This window comes from Hyperolius riggenbachi, chromosome 2, assembly GCF_040937935.1.
Source record: "Hyperolius riggenbachi isolate aHypRig1 chromosome 2, aHypRig1.pri, whole genome shotgun sequence".
NCBI lineage: Eukaryota > Metazoa > Chordata > Amphibia > Anura > Hyperoliidae > Hyperolius > Hyperolius riggenbachi.
In genome coordinates this window covers 217,921,690-217,940,248 of record NC_090647.1, presented here as the reverse complement: position 1 = coordinate 217,940,248, position 18,559 = coordinate 217,921,690, and the positions used below count along the sequence as shown (strand labels likewise).

Here is an 18,559-nt window from a genome sequence, read left to right as displayed (position 1 = left end):
GTCCATTCAGAAAAGTGAGGCTGACATCAGTAGTGCAGGGAGAGGATCACGATCACCACAAGAACAAAGTGAGGTAAGAGATTGCCACGTAGTAATCCTCCATGCTGCAATCAGGAGTTTAAAACTGGATATCTGGCGGAGGGTGGGGGGATGATCTTAATGTAGTGTAGCTAGGGGGAGGGGGGTTAAGGAGCCCAGGTGCGTGCTAACACGTGCGCTGTGCTTATTAATTAAGGAAACTTATATTCACATTGTGTGGCTTTCAGGCGCCACTTGCAATGATGTTAATATACTGTAGTTAGGATGTAAACTGGTTAAAAAGATATAGAAGGAAACACTTGACTTTGTGTTTCAGTGAATTAAAGTTTCCTTTCTTATTGTAAGAACTAAAGTTCATATTTAAGAGCTCAGCACAATATTCTTTTATTTCTGTAAAGCAGAGCCATCTGGGCACCCTGCAATGTGATATTTATTTTGAAACTTGGTAGCATTTCATATCATAATCCATTTCACCGTGTTACAGAGAGCTCTCAAGATCATTAATCATTCGTTTTGCCCTAATGGCATTTCCCCAAAAAAGTAATTCCTTCACAGAAAGCTGTCATTTTTATCAAGTTTAGAAATGTCACTTAATGATTGTTACCAAATTGGATGATCTTTTACAATAAGTGCACAGTGAAAAGTTCCCTTATACTGCATCTTCAAGGCCTGTTCTACAATATAATATGCAAAGCCAAATGGCAAGCATGAAGTCAACAGAGGTTGTGCTCTTTCTATGCAGGTTTCACATTGCAGTGAAGTCACAGTGATAAGTTTAAATTAACAGAGCTCTATGCATCTTAATAATGCAGAGGCGTTATCTGTTTACTTGCTTTTATTTAAATAGGTCACAAGAGAAATCCAAACAACTGAAGGAAAAGTAGTATTTCAAAACAATTTGCATTCAGTATTCCCAAAGGCACTGTACGCTGTAACAAAATTTTAAGTGTCATTTTTATCCTGTTTCAGTATTCCATTCCAACTCTAATCATAATGTTGAGAGCTTTCGATATACATTGATTGCAAACAGCTGCTGCTCTGATTATAATAAATATTATGACTTGCTCTGTACTTACAGAATGTACGAGAGACATGTGAGCACTTTATAAATGTCACATACAATGCATGGGCTATGGCTCTAAAAATATGTGGGGGCTGTGTTTGTATGTTCATCTGTTTTAGCTTCAGCACCATTTGAAAATGAGCAGGTATATAATGATAACATAGGCTATATAATGATAATGTGGACCTAGCAGCACCTGAGAAGCCTTACTGTCATCCCCTGCCACGACTCTCCCTACTAAAAAGGTCTGCAACCCCCACTATAGCTCACTTTGTGTGCTGACTCAGTATCTACACTAACCAGGTGGTCAAGTGTGGTGAGAGGGGTAGGTCACAAATAAAGACATATGAGTGAGTGGGCAGGTCTAAGCAGTACAACATGATTTGACATGTTCTCCAAACATACTGGATGCGCCTGTGAGTAAAGAGAAAATAGAATAAAATAATGAAATAATGTAATAGACGTCTCTTTCAGCAAGTTGTGCTTACTTGCTAATTAGTGAGGCAGCATTTAGGGACATAGGGTTTGATTCACAAAAGGGTGCTAACTTAGAGTGCTAACACATCTAAAAGCCCCTTAGCACGCCTAAAGCCTTTTAGGACGCACAAAGTTTTGCATGCTAAGTAAGCACGCGCATAGTTTAGCGCCGTGCGGTGCACGCGAAAACGTCACATCGGGTGAGCTTGAAACGTTGCACCGTGTACACCCGAAATGGCTCATGCCCGATGCAAGGTTTTGATCGCACCCAGTGTGACGTTTTGCGCGCATCGCTCAGCACTAAACTTTGCACTCAATCAATGAAAGCTTTAGGTGTGCTAACTGCTTAGCACCATAGTTAGCACGCCCAAAGCTTTTAGGCGTGCTAACTGAGTTAGTACCCTTTTGTGAATCGAGCTCAAATTGTGTTAAATACTTTACATTTGATCATTTTTGTAAGCCCACTGAAAACCCACAATAAGATATATTTTTCCTCTGTCCATCCAGCCGTTATACTGGAAAATAAAAGGGGACCCCCAAAAAAACAAAAAAAACGAATAGTCACTCACATGATCATTTGTTTTAGGATTCATGTGATTCCACTTTGAGTGAAATGTGTGCCTCACCCCAATCTGGGAACACTATTTCGATCTCTCAGCCACATATCTCTCTCATAAAGAAGAAAAGGAAGGTGCTTGGGGCTGTCAGGAAATTCTAAAACATTGCCCCACCCTCTGCACTAATTGAAAGGCATGGGAGTGAGTACATGACAGGTGGGTGGGCCACACTTGCATCATTGGTGGAGAAGAGATACACATATCCCTTTAATGGATATGACCTTGGTGCATGGCTGCATTAGGGCATCCTTAGTACCAAATTTCAGTAATACAGAAGAATTATGCAAAGTGAAGTTTTTAATAAATTACAGATACAGCCAATATTTTGGAGCCACCGAAGAACAATTTGTCAAGCAGTGATTAGACAGGAAGCACTGTCTGTCCATTCATTAACCTGGCAAATGGAGTCCTTCGTGCTTAGAAATATTGGCTGTGTCTGTGATGGATTACAAAACAACAACTTCCATTTACATTACTTTCCTATCTGCTGGCTTTATTAGACTCATATTTGAAAGGACATTTAATTTGAAATATGTTGAAGCACAATGTGATGCTGGGGGGGGGGGGGGGGGGAGTTACTCTTCTCAATATAGCATTGGCTATTGCTAATAGGGCAGCTTATTAAAGTTTAACAGTAGAATGAATAAGTCTTGTAATAAGTGCGGATGCAGTGTACACATTCATTGTCAGCATGCCTTGAACTCTTCAGAATGACATGTGGCACACATTAGGAATGAGTTTGCTATTCACTGCTGAAAGTGGATTGTCACCTCCACTATTTTTCATAAAAACTTAAAGTTTCTCATGTTTTCTTGATCAGTAAAATATACATTACTTTAGTGATGGAACTGACCCCATATTGATGCATAATAATGTATCGTTTTATACTTTTGGACCTCCGTTGGGAACTATAATCAGTTTAAATCCAAGGCTTTGATTACTTTACTGTCCTGTTTATCTCAGTCTTCTTATGAGTTTAGAAACATGCCATTTTATTTGCTAGTTTCTCCTTGTATAATCTACCAAATAAAAGTATATACTATATTGCATATTAAATCACAAACAAGGATTTCTTTTCCTATTTGCTCTTAATTGAAATTCAATGAGCACATTTAGGAAAAAAATGCACTTGTTGATTTTGTAAGGAAAAATTGTAAAATGAGATACATTTGTTTTCTAAATTGCATTCTTTATTTTGTCTTTTATAAGAAGGCCTCAAATTCATCTTTTTTATGTTCTTGTATTATGACCTCAAATGATTGCATCATATACTAGATTTATTGAAAAAGATTAGATTCATTCTGTTACCTTATGAAATGTCTTAACCTAAAAGTGATTACATCTGGAAAACATGTATTTGTCTAGAGACTTGATTGGCATGTTGAATCTCTATTTTTCATCACATTCATTGGCAGCAACAGGAAAACTCTGTTCCTCCTGCAAATTCATAAACTCGCCAACTAGTTCTGCATACACAGTTTTCCTAATTTTAAACTGTACGTAAACATTATTTCATGAATCCCATTAGTCAATTGGCATTCCAAAAGTCAATGGGCAGACTTTTAATGTTAATAGCAAAGTCCCTATACATGTTAGAACCATCAAATGTGCTAAGCATGTGTAGGGGGGCAGTGGCAACAAGGGGAAAAAAGCTCCAAAATGCCTTTCGGTTTTCCAGAAAATTGCAATTAAAGTGAGAGCAGACAAATGGAAATTTTGTGTGACGGACAGCATGCAGAAGGCAGCAGAAACAATAGGCCATGAAAGCAGGATCTGTCATTAAGTAACAGTGGCACTTCATATCAGCCCCACCTACTAACAGCAGCCTCAGCTGTCAAAACAGCAGGAGAACGCATTGATAAATAATTGACCAAACAACATTTTTCTAGACCTATGTGGTGAAATCAGTGTTGCTGCAAGTATACTCAACAGGTGAGTGTCTTGAACAATTAAGCAAATGATCAAACAATATTTTTTTATATCTATACATTGTAATCAGTGTTGCTGCAAGGATATTCAACATGTCAGTGTCTTGAACAATTCAATACATGACCAACTTTGTATACTGTTGGCATTCTCTCAATCAGATTCATGAGGTAGTCCATTGGAATTGCCATCAGTTAACAAATCTACTTTCTCTTTGGAATTTCTTACCCTCTTAATGTGTTTGAGACCATTAGTTGCACTGTACAGATGTAGGCTTGGGGCAGAGCACCTATACCGTCTATACAATGAACAGACAAGTTTGCCTTCTGTTCTACTCCACATTATAGCAAAATTAGTCAGCTAAGTAAAAGGTAATGGCATTCCAATATAACTTTAAGACAAGAATTCTGAAACATTTCAAACACTTTCAATGTATCCCAAACTCTGTGATGAAAATGGCTCTCTTGAGGACTGCCCCAGTATTGGAAGACCAGTAGTTGCCTAAGTTCATTAGCATTACCCACCTCAGAATCTGCAAATTAACAACACTATTTCACATTATAGCCTATTTAAAAGCTGCACAGAGTTCAAGTAGCAGACAAATTTTAATATCAACTGTTCAGAGGAGACTGTGCACATCAGCCTTCATGGTTGAATTGCTGCAAAGAAGCCACTGCTGAGGAAGAACAAAAAGAGAATAATTGCTTAGAGTAAGAAACACAAGGAAGGGACATTAAACCTGTGAAAATCGGTACTTTAGTCTAATGAATCTGGGTTGTTTAACACTTTGTAGTTCAGTTCATAATTCTAAATCCATTTCTTGAAATCATGTAGAAAAAAAAAATAAAGTAAATTTATTTCATAAAAAAGGTGTGTCCAAACTTTTGACTGGTGCTGAATATATATATATATATATATATATATATATATATATATATATATATATATATATATATATATATATGAGCCAATCAGGAGACGTGATTCACGTATGCATCACAAATAGCAAGAAGAGTGTGTCAGTCAGGAACATTTACCATGTTGCCAGGTAACCGTGTTTATTGAGTCTGGAATGCTAATGTGTCCCTCTAACCTCTAAACCACTACAGCCATAGTTGTATGCACTAGACTCATTTGGGTCTACAGTACCCCAGACTAGGTTTCAATAGGTACATCAACACATGGACAGGAAAAGCATGTAAAAGAAATAGCATTGAAATTGGAAGTAAAAACTTAGTGCGCCTTGTGTATTTAATCTGCAATCAAAAATAGGAATTTTTCCAGAAGCAAATTACAAAATTAACAACATAGATTGCATCAGCTGGACTCAATATATTGCCTGTATGACACTAATCACAGAAATTGTTATGCATTTATGTTTTTAATAAGCACATACAAAGTAACATGATTAGAATGTCTAATTTTGACTTGCAAAGTAGCGTGTTATAGGTTCCCCGGTAATAATATCTCCTAATTGCTCACATTAGGCATTTGTGTCCTGAATATAACTCATTCTATTTTTGTTAGCAATAAAAAATACATTTGATTATGAAATGTAGATTACTGCAAGAGAACTGAAGGCTGAAAACCAAGCTAATAACACACTTATAGTTAGTGTGAGATAAAAATTGTCAATTTAAAGGGACCTTGAGGTGAGAGAGATATGGAGAATGGAGGCTGCAATGGTTATTTCCTTTTTAGCTATGCCTGTTGTCTTGTTGTTCCATTGATCCACCCCTTCCCCAGTACTATAAAGGAACACTAGCAAACCAAGGGTTCTAAAATGACAATGTACAAATAATGTCTAAGTAGCTTTGCAAACATTTAAAGCTTTAATTCATTGTGTGTAGGATTTAGATCTATTGGGACAAATCATTCTCAAAAGGGATGTCTGCTTTAATGAACAGCCAGTGTTGTTTCTTTGCATATCAGACTACAGAGTATTTTTCTCTGAAAGCAAAAAAAATAAAAAAAGTATGAAAAGATGTGGTGTCACAGACAATTTCAAATGTTTATAATAAGTTATATTTACTCTGCTCTCTTCAGACACTTCAGTCAGAGACACAGGACACAGGACTTTCTCTCACACACGCAGGGTTAACAGATGCACTATGAGGGAATTCCCCCTCCCCTCATGGCTTATTCTGCTGTCAGACTAGAGCAGACTGCCGTCAGCTCAGAGTGAAAGGAATTTGTTACAGTAAACAAAAGAGATAAGCAAATTAAATGTAAAAATCATTATTTACCAGCACTTCAGAAACTCTCAATCCCAGGTTAAAAAAATGTTAATCGATAGTGTTCTTTTAAGCCACTGGCTCAGAATGAGTATACAAATCAGTGTTCTGACTCACTTTTAACTACACTGGCTGTATGCTCGTTTCATGTGTGGGACTAATGGTGTCCATACATGGTACAATAAAAACATTCGATTATCCCGTCTAGTCGATCTAAATGATTGAATCGAATGAAAGTTGAAAATATTTTTTTTTCGATCAAGAAATTCTAATGATTATCCCATTTTTTCGAGAAAAATCAGATCGGACATGCTGGAAAAATCTTTATATTCGATCTAACAGAATAATCAAACTAAATTATCTAATCGATAAAAAAATGGAAAATTGTACCATGTATGGCCACCCTTAGGCACTACTGAAGCCAAAAAGATCAGCAGGACTGGTAGACGATTGGCATTATTTCATATAAAATAGAAATGGCAGCTACCATATTCCTTAGAGGCATTTTAAAGTTTTAAATGAATAGTTACAAGAAACAGGAGAGAAAGGAAAGAATATATTTCAGCAAATACATCTAAACCATCCATACACCACACACCGTGGACACCATTGGATTATAAAAGCAAAGCTTTATGACTATGGCCTAAATCTACTAGGCACTGTAGGCAGTAGGATTATACAGCTCAATTCATTGGCTTAATGCTCAGTACCAGGTTAGCAGCAACAGCAAACTCCCAAATGTGCTATACACTGGCAGTGGTGACTGCTTCTGCACAGGCTGTGAGGCAATGAGCATGTGTGATCAATTCCTAATCCCTATATTTCTTCCATACGTTGATCACCATTACACTGCCCTGCTCCCTCCTTTTCCCTGGCACAAGCTCTATTAGTTGCTAACACCCCATGTAGACTGGTATTCCCCTGGGAATTTGAAATTCTCCAGCACAGAGCTCTGCCAGTCAGTGTGATCTGTAACATTTTGGTGTACTCTGCAAGGAGTGCAGCTAAGCACCCCTCCATTTTAGAGCATCCTTTTAAAATACGATGTAAAATGGAATCCTCACTATCTTGGTGCTCAGGAGATGTAGGTATCCCTTTCCTACCCCATGCTCTCCTACATGCCCCATCCACCTAGTGATGGACTTCCACATTCTTCTCCAGCTTTCTCCAACTTACAAACTTGTTACAAGTAGGGATGGTCAGAATTGCCAATTTCCGCTTCCACGAAAAATCCACTTTCCACCATTGCTGATTACCGCTAACGATTTCCGCAGAGATTTTTTCCACTTATTTTCACTTTTTTGCTATTAATCTCAAAAGTTGGCAGCATAGCACATCAGTAATGCTGATTTCTGCACTTTACATTTCCGCTAACTTTAACATTGATTTTCTCAAAAGGTACAGAGTCTTTTTGAAAGATTTTTTTCTACTTGTTCCCACTCTTCTGCTTAACATACCCTGAAAATGTGGTGTTTCTAGCACCTATGGGGGCTTTGCTATTAACCTCTAAAGTTGGCAGCATAGCACGTATCGGTAATGCAGATTTTCAGCATTTTACATTACAGTTAATGGCTGCTGACTTTAGCGGTTAATATCAAAGCCCCCATAGGTGCTACAAACAGAATCGTGGGAACAAGTGGGAACAAGAGGAAAAAAAAATCTTTCAAAAAGACCTTGTACTTTTTGAGAAAATCAATGTTAACTTCTTGCCGACCGCTCCACGCCAATTGGCGTGAACGGGGCGGCAGCCCCAGGACCACTCCATGCCAAATGGCATGAACGGCCTTTTATGGGGCTAGCAGGAGAGCGCACGTGCTGATGCGCACGCATCTCTGCTTAGAAGGCAGAGCTCCAAACGGTGATCACCACTCAGAGACTGTTAGACGCCATCTAATATACCTGTACAGCGCTGCGATCTAAGGGTCAACACCGAGGTCCTTAAGTGGTTAAAATCGTCAGAAATTTCTGCGAAAATTTCTTTGATTTCCACAGAAATTCGCCTACCGGACTTTTATTACCAATTTCCAAATTCCGATGGGGAAATGCAATTTCTGATCAGAAATGCCAAATAAGCATCCCTAAATATATAATATAAATAAATCAGCAGCTAGACAACAGGGATCAAGATAGTCAGGAAACAGGCCAGGACAGGAAACTAGGCAACAAACAGAGAATACTATTCACAGGCTAACAATAGCTAAGCTAAAGCGAACTGTCAGCATTTGCTGCAGGGTGGGACAGACCTTTACATGAGCACCACCCAATGAGAACAGGCATGCAAATTCCCACACAGAGTAATCACTAAATCCTGAGTTACTCTGATTGCAGACTGCAGGCATGCAGGGAACCCAGCAGTGTCCAAGAACTAATGGCTGAAAAACAAGCAATTAACTCATTTACAGTTAGCGTGAGCTAATAATTTTCAATTTAAAGAGACCTTGAGGTGAGAGAGATATGGAGTATGGAGGCTGCCATGGTTATCATGATTATTTCCTTTTTAGCGATGCCTGTTGCCTTGTTCAATTAATCCATCCCCCCCCCTTCTCTGGTAATTTAGGCCACTGGTCCATAATGAGTATACAAATCAGGTGTTCTGACCCACATTTGACTACACTGGCTGTATGCTTGTTTCAGGTGAAGGATCCAGGTGACCAAGCAGATCTGTAAAGCAATGAAAGGCTGAGAGGTTGTGAAAGTGATGATGTCGTTTCTGATAACACTTCCTCACTCAAATCATAATCACATGAAATTTCTGACTATTTGTGCCCATGGTGACCCTGCTAAGGATCACATAGCACTGTCTAAAAAGTTTCAAAGTTTTACTTAGAGTGAACATTGTTTTTCTTTCTTTTCCTTTGTTTTGAAGGCTGGTAGAGAGAGGCCAGTAGAAGTTTTTATTCAGCTAATATTTAAATATGGAGAGCTTCCTCTTTACATAATCCTCTCCAAACCAGTTTATCACTGGGTTCTTATATCTCAAAAATGACACATTGCTTTGATATGAGGAGTGCAGCCAAATTAAGCTAAAACTTTTGTTGGCATATCCACAAAACACGCATTGTATTATACAGTAATATGTCATGCTCTGTGGGTGCCTGTTTGTGTGCATGTCTGTATAAAGCATTTAGTGTGGTCAAGTAGGTACAGAACATATTTCACTGATTTCTAGAGTCAGTCCACAGAAGTATTTACCCCACACTTGTACAATATTGAGCATCTTATTAACATTTGCTAATATTAGTTACACTCTGGGATGGCATTCTTCTCATTTTTCTCTCCTGACAGAAACCAAAGATCTGTATCATCTTGAACAGTATTGCATGGAGGTGGAATTTTTGCATTTGTGCTGAAAAACTGTCACTGGCTGTCACATTGTGACTTTTCTCTGTGCCAGTAGAACTGTCTATTCCAAAAGCTGTCATAACATATCATCACATCATAATGGTAATTAATTAATGTTGTCAACAGCAATATCATACATTTAGGCAAATAATGTTAAGAACATTTAATAATGTTTGCAGCAGAATTTTGTTGTAGCTTCAGATGATGATTACTTCAAAGCGCAACATATTAAAATGTAACACTTTAATATAACCTTATTTTATATCATTTATAAACCATGGAAATGCTCTTTAGAGTAAAGTTCACCTCAAATGTTAACTAGCTGCTAACTGTTTCTGCCTAATAGGATAACTCAGGAACAATGTGCACACGTTTGTAAATGTCTTTCAAGCAGCCAGTAGAAGGTCTGTGCAGCCTAAATATTGCTTTTCGTGCGGCCACCAATTTTTTTTTTAATGTGAATAAACCAATTGTGTAGAGACACAACCAATAGTGTAGAGACTTTGGTGGACTTGCTAAAATTGTGCAGTGAAGAGATGGTCAATGAAATGAGACAGATAATTATGACACACTCAATAGACAATAATGTTAATGTCGTAATTGCCTGTGGCAGCTGTGTAATTATGGTGCATGGTACTTGGCGTCAATAGCAGTGGAATTTATCAGCAGCCTGAATTAGCAGTGTTTATTAGCAGCAAGGAGGGGTGGGTTAGTGTTAGGTGTTGGTAGGGCAGATTAGTTTTAGGTGTAGGTAGGGAAGAGTTAGGTTACAATAGGAGATACAATATAATTAACATTAGCGATATTCTACTACATCCAGCGCACAAATCGAAACTCCGGCTTTACCTTGCGCCACAATTTTCAAGAACTTTTTTTACATGTACACCAATGAGATGTTAATGATTTTGACATGTAAGCAATTGTGTGCAGTAGAGGTGGGACTACAAATCTGTTAAATCCATGGATTACTATGATTACACGGATCAATGAATTCTTATGTACAGGATTAATTAGCAGGGCCGGATTTGTGCTCTTTACCGCCCTAGGCCCACTGCCACCAGCCGCCCCTGAGCAACAGCATCTTAACCAAAACTCCTGCCACTCCACCGCCCCCCAACCCCCCCATTGGTCTCCACCCCTATACCTTTAGTATAGGTAGCCAGATGCCATTCTCCTTCCTCCCCTTCCAGCATATGTTCAATATTAGAAACACAGCGCAGCAGAAGCAGCCAGGAGACTCTGGGCTGGTCCCCAAGCTTGAAATGGGAACAGTGTCACTATCCCTTAAACAGGTCCTAAACAATCTGAAAGGTATTCAAACTTGCAGCCTGCAAAATTGTTGTCCCCTAGGTGGAAAGACTATTTGAATGTAAATTACAATCACTCTGTGTTCTAACAGACAATTGTCCTAACGACTATGTGATAACTGTCACTCTGTGATGAAAGAAATCTGCCGCTGAGGCTGCAGTCTTCACAGTTCTTTTGTTTACTCAAGCTCATTTAGCAAACAACAACTCTAATCCCAAATATAAATGCAGAGTTCAAAAAAAGCTTTCAAATAGATCACACTCCGCAGTTTACAGCTGGCAATAGCCTGGAAGAATTAAATACAATCACTGTCAGTACCTCCATAGCAGGATTACCTGATTTTCACAGAAGCTGTTGCAGGAAGTTCATCTTGACTCTGTGTTGCAGAAAGTCCGTGCTTGACATGTGCCTCCCTGAGTGCCCGGGCTTTCTCCTCTGTGTCCCTGTGCTGTCTGCTTGTTGTCTTAGCAGCAGAGGCACTCTCTTCACCTCTCTGCTAGGCTGAGGCTCCTGCACTCACTGATACTTCATCCTCCCCGCTCTTTCAGCTCAGCAAAGTTGCGACTCTCTCTCCAGTCCAGCCAGCGTCTCTCACATGTGACTCACCGGCACGTTACCGGCGAGTCACATGACAGTAATCGCTGGAAAGAGAGGCGCAACATAGCTGAGCTAACAGAGCGGGGAGAATTAAGTATCGGCCCAGGAGCCTGGCAAATGGGTTAGTGCCTCTTCTGCTGCTGCTCATGAGCTCCACTCCTGCTGAGTTCGTAGCTGCCTGCAATGTGCGCAAAACAAAGCAGGGCAGTTGCGGACCAACAGGATTCGTGTACTGCGGCTGACACCTATTAATTCTGTAAGTGCTTGTCGCCCTTTCTTCTCAGGCGCCCTAGGCAGTGGCCTTGGTTGACTTGCCACAAATCCGGCCCTGTTAATTAGATTCAACATTTTGTAGATTCATTCCTCCTCTAGTATGCAGCTTTAAAATTGCCCAATCATTTATACTCCCTGACAGTTTGGGTTAGTCTAATTCTGAACTGCATGAAATTTGCATTACATTTATATATAAACCAAAATTATTTACGTCATTCTCCGTTTTTAGTGATGGCTGTACTCTTATTTTCTTATGTTTGGTTACACTAAGTTGGTTATGGTCAGTGAATGTAAAACACAGCTTTAAGCCTATCCTTTGTGCATAGCCAGTCAAATTCACGGGATTCCTGTTGTGTATTTCTTGACCCTTCAGCCTTTGGCCCAGTGCACACCGGGCGGATCCGCCGGCTGAATCCGCCTGAAAATCCGCATGGCTAATGTATCTCTATGGGCTGGTGCATACCGGCGGTTTGAGGTTTTTAGCAAGCCGCAAACGTGCCTCTTGCTGCACGTTTGCGGTTTGCTAAAAACCTCAAACCGCCGGTATGCACCAGCCCATAGAGATACATTAGCCATGCGGATGCTGATGCGGATGCGGCCGGTGAACACCCGGCAGATCGCATCAAGATCCGCCCGGTGTGCACTGGGACTAAACTCTGTCATCTGCACCCAAAACCGCTAGCGTTTTGTGGATCTGCTAGTGGTTTTGGTGTGCACTAGGCCTTTCTTTTACACCAGGAAGCTCTTAGGCCCAGTGCACACTGGGCGGATCCGCCGGCCGCATCCGCTTGAAAATCCGTGTGGCTAATGTATCTCTATGGGCTGGTGCACACCGGCGGTTTGAGGTTTTTAGCAAGCCGCAAACGTGCCTCTTGCTGCACGTTTGCGGTTTGCTTAACACCTCAAACGGCCGGTGTGCACCAGCCCATAGAGATACATTAGCCACGCCGATGCTGTTGCGGATTCGGCCGGCAGATCGCATACAAAATCCGCACGGTGTGCACCAGGCAAATATCGGCTCTCTGCTCCCAAAACCCGTAGCGTTTTGACGATCTGCTAGCGGTTTTGGTGTGCACTGGGCCTTACTGTGTGTTTGGTTCTTTATATTGTTATGTCCAATGTGTCTTGTGCGTTTAGTCTCAGTGTCATAGGAATGTGGGATTGGGACATTCTCATACTGCCCCTGGAGGGGGATGTAAAGGAACAGAATCCTCTGTCATGTAGCCTTTTGTTTTCAAGAATCTCTAAGCAGATGACAGCAGTTCTACTTTTATCTTGAGCATTTACTTAATCTACATATGTCCTTTTTAAGTTAAAAAACACAATATTTTTTCATTCTGTTGCTTGCATTCCTGTTATACAGGGAACACAACACAACGTCCCATTATGAATGTGACCTTATATATATATAACCTACATTTTATTTATTTATTTATTTAAGTATTTATATAGCACTGACATCTCCTACAGTGCTGCACAGAGTATATTGTTTTGTCACTAACTGTCCCTCAGAGGGGCTCACGATCGAATCCCTACAATAGTCCTATGTCTATGTATGTATCATACAGTCTAGGGCCAATTTAGGGGGAAGCCAATTAATTTATCTGTATGTTTTTGGGATACATTACATTGTTTTTGAGTTGCATTGCTATCTCTCTTATTGGATGTTTTCAAATTACCTTTTGGAACCTCCAAGATGCAGACACATGACCTGTAAGCCTCTCATCCTCAAGATGCATTATCAGTCATTTGTCTAACTGGGTGAGAAGTAGACTTGTTTATGTAGTTTTAGTGGATGTTAGTTGTTCAGTGGTGTCTCTTGAGGGTTGCAAGCAGGGCTCGTGCCATGTGTGCCACATCACAATGGGCACCATCACTGCCCCATGCCTTCCCATGCACCGCCCACCACTGCTGTCTCCCGTTCCTGCTGCCTCCATGTCACAATGTCACTGAGACCTCAGATCAGTGATGATTAAAGTGAGAAGAGGGTGTATGGTACCCGTGTACATGGAGCATTACACATGCAAAAGTAATGTCATTAGTCACTTCCTGCATGTGAAGTGCAGCCTCGTGGGAACCAGGTTTTCTCTCCTCACTTCGGTCACTACTGATCTAAGCTCTTAGTGACACTGTAACATGGAGGCAGCAGGGACTGGAGACAAGCAGTGGTGGGTGGCACTGATATGAGGTCTGACTGTAACTGCAAGTAAGAGGTAGCTGACTCTCTCAAGTCCAAACAGGCTGTCACTGCCTAAGCTAGGGTGGCAGGCTATTTACACTGGGGACACCTCTTACTGCCTAAATGTGGGAGGGGAGCAGGCCATTTACACTGAGAATGCTTGTCGATGCCCAAACTGGGGAGTGCTATTTACACTGGGGGCACCTGTCACTGCCTAAATAGAGGAGGGTGCTGTTTACACTGGGGACACCTGCCACTGCTCAAACTTGGGGGCAGGTTATTTATACTAGGGGTACCTGTCACTGCTTTAGCTGTGTGTCAGTGTGTGTGTCAGTGTGTGTGTGTGTGTGTGTGTGTGTGTGTGTGTGTGTGTGTGTGTGTGTGTGTGTGTGTGTGTGTGTGTGTGTGTGTGTGTGTGTATGTAGGGGGAGGGGGTATTTACACTGGGTACACCTGTTGCTACCAAAACTGGTTGGACTACTTATTCTGGGAATGGCTCTCACTACTTAAAGGGGAACTTCAACCTAAACAAACATACTGTCAGCTGCGCGCTAGGCTTCAAATCTCAAATAAAAAAAAAATGCACCAAAACAGCAGAATGAGAACAACAACAACAAAAATCCCGTCATGCTTTGCACAGCATTAGGGGAAAAATGCCCAGGCAGTTTTCTTCTGTGCAGCTAAAACTGAGGCTTGGGTAAGAAAAACAAAGTTCTGATGCTGTGAAACTGTTAAAGAAACACCAAGCCTTTTGAGTGCTGCTGAGTAGATTTTTAGTCTGGAGGTTCACTTTAAAATGAGGGGGTCTGTCTATTCTGTGGACAACTCCCACTACCTACAGTAAATGAGTAGTATCTTTACTGGGGATATATTTGGCTGCATAATACTGGGGGGAACGTGGCTACTTAAATTAAACGTGGCCACTTATACTAATTGTTTTATCTGGATGCTTGTGACTCAATATTTTTGTTGGGCGGCATATCACTACTTGATAAATTTTTTGGATACATGTGACTATTTGATACTTTTATATGGAGACATGAAACTACAGTATTTGATTCTTTTACCTGGAAGTATGTGACTATATTTATTTAAGTTTGAGGCACAACGCTACTTAATTGTAATATAGTAGACATATTTCCCAAAAGTAACCTGCAATGTTCTGCGACAAAAAAACCCCACAATAACAATAACAAATGTACTTGAAAAAGGATGGGAAAGGGGGTTTTGACTGGGGGGTGCAATTTCAGTGTTTGTACAGGGTCAATATTATCCAGATACAGCACTGTAGTTAGTGACACCAGAATAAATTGACTGATTGTGTGACTCCTGCTATGAGAAACACATTTGCATCTTTCTCTTTCTCCAACCAGTTCTCAGCCGTGTTGGTAGAAATCTACATCCTATAGGTGGCTGCGCGGCTCTGACAGGATGTAGATTTTACCTTCTCTGCCGCATGCACCCACCGCTACCGTGCCGTTTTCTGGTACCAGCAGTCAAATGTCCTTAAAGAGACACTGAAGCGAAAAAAAAATGATGATATTATGATTTGTATGTGTAGCACAGCTAAGAAATAAAACATTAAGATCAGATACATCAGTGTAATGGTTTCCAGTACAGGAAGAGTTGAGAAACTCCAGTTGTTATCTCTATGCAAACAAGCCATTAAGCTCTCTGACTAAGTTAGTCGTGGAAAGGGCTGTTATCTGACTTTTATTATCTCAACTGTTCCTGGACTATTTACTTTTCCTCTGTTAGAGGAGAGGTCATTACTTCATAGACTGCTCTGAAAGACTCATTTTGAATGCTGAGTGTTGTGTAATGTGCACATATTATAGAATGATGCAATGTTAGAAAAAACACTATATACCTGAAAATAAAAGTATGAGAATATTTTCTTTGCTGCTAATCTTCTAGTAATTATTCATAGTACGCAACCAATTCACTATATCATATTTTTTTTTCGCTTCAGTGTCTCTTTAAGGGGCCAGAGACTGCTGGTACACAAAAGGTTAACCCCTTGCATAGCAGTGGTCTCTGGCCCTTTAAGGACCAGAGACTGCTGGTACTAAAAAATGCAGCTTACCGGCAAATCACTGCATGGACTAGCCACTCTCATCATTAATGCTGCTCACCCATCGCCGCAGGCCCCTCGCTCTACCGTCGATATGACGGCAAAGCTCTGTGAGCTGGTTAGGAGCTTTGTCATCAATGTGAGCATATGTGATTGGTTCACAGTGATCATGGGTTCAGAAGCCAATGAAAATGGCTCCTGACTGGCTCACAGAGCTCTGCTGTCATAATGACAGCAGTGATAGTGAGCTGCAGTGGGAAGAGAGAAACGCAATCTGCGGGAGCAACGAGAGCTGCAACAGCTCATGGCAGCGATGACTGAAATCTATGCCCTGGCAGCAGTAACAGCTCCCAAACAGGGCATAGATTTCAATCACTGCTGTCCTAAAACTGTTAAATGGTCATTCATTATGTGCATTGTAGAGTGCTGCAGAATATGTCAGTAGAATGATATATAGGCAGCTGTTTCCCCAGCATCCTTTGCACTGACCTTGGAATAAGTTTGACTGACAAATCTCTGCAATGACCTTTGCTTGATTTGTTAATTCACATTTAAGTCATTGTTTTCCTAACCTTTCATTGTAAATTGTATCTCTAAACCTTTTAATGCCATTAGTGGCTCATTCTTCTTCTATGTCTTTATACCTGGCATCCAGAACTGCACTCCATATTTAAAACATAGCCATTCTCTTTATTTGTACAGTTGCAATCTCCTTCTTCACTGTCTCCCTTATACAATCCAGATGTGGTTTGTTTGCGCATATGTAATACTCTGATGTACACTAGTAATTGAATACAGTGTAACACTATTACCTCAACATTGGTGCATAACTTTATCCTATTAAATATTAAATTCCCTCTGCCTTAAAAGCCCTTATTGTGATTTTATTTGCTGCTTTTCTGTAGTAACCTTTTTTTATGCTCAGGGAAGTTTTGAAGCATAGGCAAATCAGGCACGTGCCTGGGGTGGCAGCTGCTTGATGCACCAAGGAGCTATTTTTAACAGACTGGGCTTCATGCAATTCTTATGCACAACTGCTAATTCCATTAGGACATGGATGAATGGTACTTTTAACACCTATATGGGCACTACCGATTAACATAACTAAGTTTGCCTGAATAGCATAACCATGAATGGCAGGTACTTTTCATAAAATAATTAAGATATATATATATATATATATATATATATATACATATATATATATATATATATATATATATATATATATATATATATATATATATATTTTATTATTATTATTTTTTTGTAGTCTGTATTGATTGTTGCTACTCTTCTGGAATTCCAGAACAATTTTCCAACCTGTGAGGAGGACCCAGGCTTTAAACAATCAGTGGCTTCACACCTCTCTTACCATTTATAGAAAGAAAAACAAAAGTTTGCTTTCTTAAAACAGAAAGAATTTGCGATAATTCAGGTTGAAGGGAGCTCCGATATGCCTCCCAGTGCATCACTGCTGAATATATGCAAATTAACCATTGATACCCTTAGAAGCTAAACACACCCCCAGAACCGCTGGAATGCAATGATGTGTCAGCTTGTTAATTTGTACAGAGCCATAATAATCCAACGATTTGTTATGTGGGTTGTTGGACTTTTACCCAGTGATGTGTATCTGGTCTGGTTATAAAGCCATACATCCTTTATAAACTTGTTTTGATAAACAATGTATTTATAGCTAACCTATCATTTCATTATTGCTGCCTGCAAAACCAAATTAATTTATGCTACAGACTTCCTATTCATAAGCCTAGTGGGTGGGGGTCAGGCAACTGCTGCCTTGCGCACCAAACTGGCCGGCCCTGGTAACGCTGCTCAGTTTTATAACTTTACATATTTTTACATAATCCGCATACATACTACTTTCTATTTAAACTGTTATCTGTTAGATCATTTATGAAATTAAGAGAATGGGCTCCAATACTGATCCCTAATAGATACACACTACTCATAGTCAGGGGCATAACAACAGCCCATAAGGCCCTCCACCTGCTCCAGTGCTGTCTCCTCCATGCATCACAGCCCCACACTCTCGGCTGCCATAATCTGGTTCCTGATCGCGTAACTCACATCGGTTATGTTATTGGGAGCCAGCGAATGGCAGCAGAAAGTACATGGTTGTAATGCATGGAGGAAACCTACAGTGCTGGAGCAGGTAAACATTACTCCACTACCTGTGCTATTCTGCATGTGGGTAAAGAGAGGGAGGAGGAGTGGCCTCCACAGCCCCCTGGCCCCCCAGCGGTTGCAGGGGTCGCAGGGGCTATTGCTACCCCCCCCCCTCCCTGCTCATGTGGCTCTTGCGTTTTGCATGACAGACACTTCTCTAAAGTCTAAATACAAAATTAGTTGATAATTGTTGATTGGAGTCTCATAAGCAACATTGATCTCCTGTTCTCACTGAAAAGA

At 40.3% G+C, this 18,559-nt stretch overlaps 1 protein-coding gene across 5 annotated transcripts in view; it reads left to right on the top strand.

Moving 5' to 3' along the window:
- GABRG3 (gamma-aminobutyric acid type A receptor subunit gamma3) overlaps positions 1 to 18,559 on the top strand; it is a 554,105-nt gene that overhangs the window by 165,679 nt on the left and 369,867 nt on the right. The gene's annotated exons all lie outside the window — the stretch shown is intronic.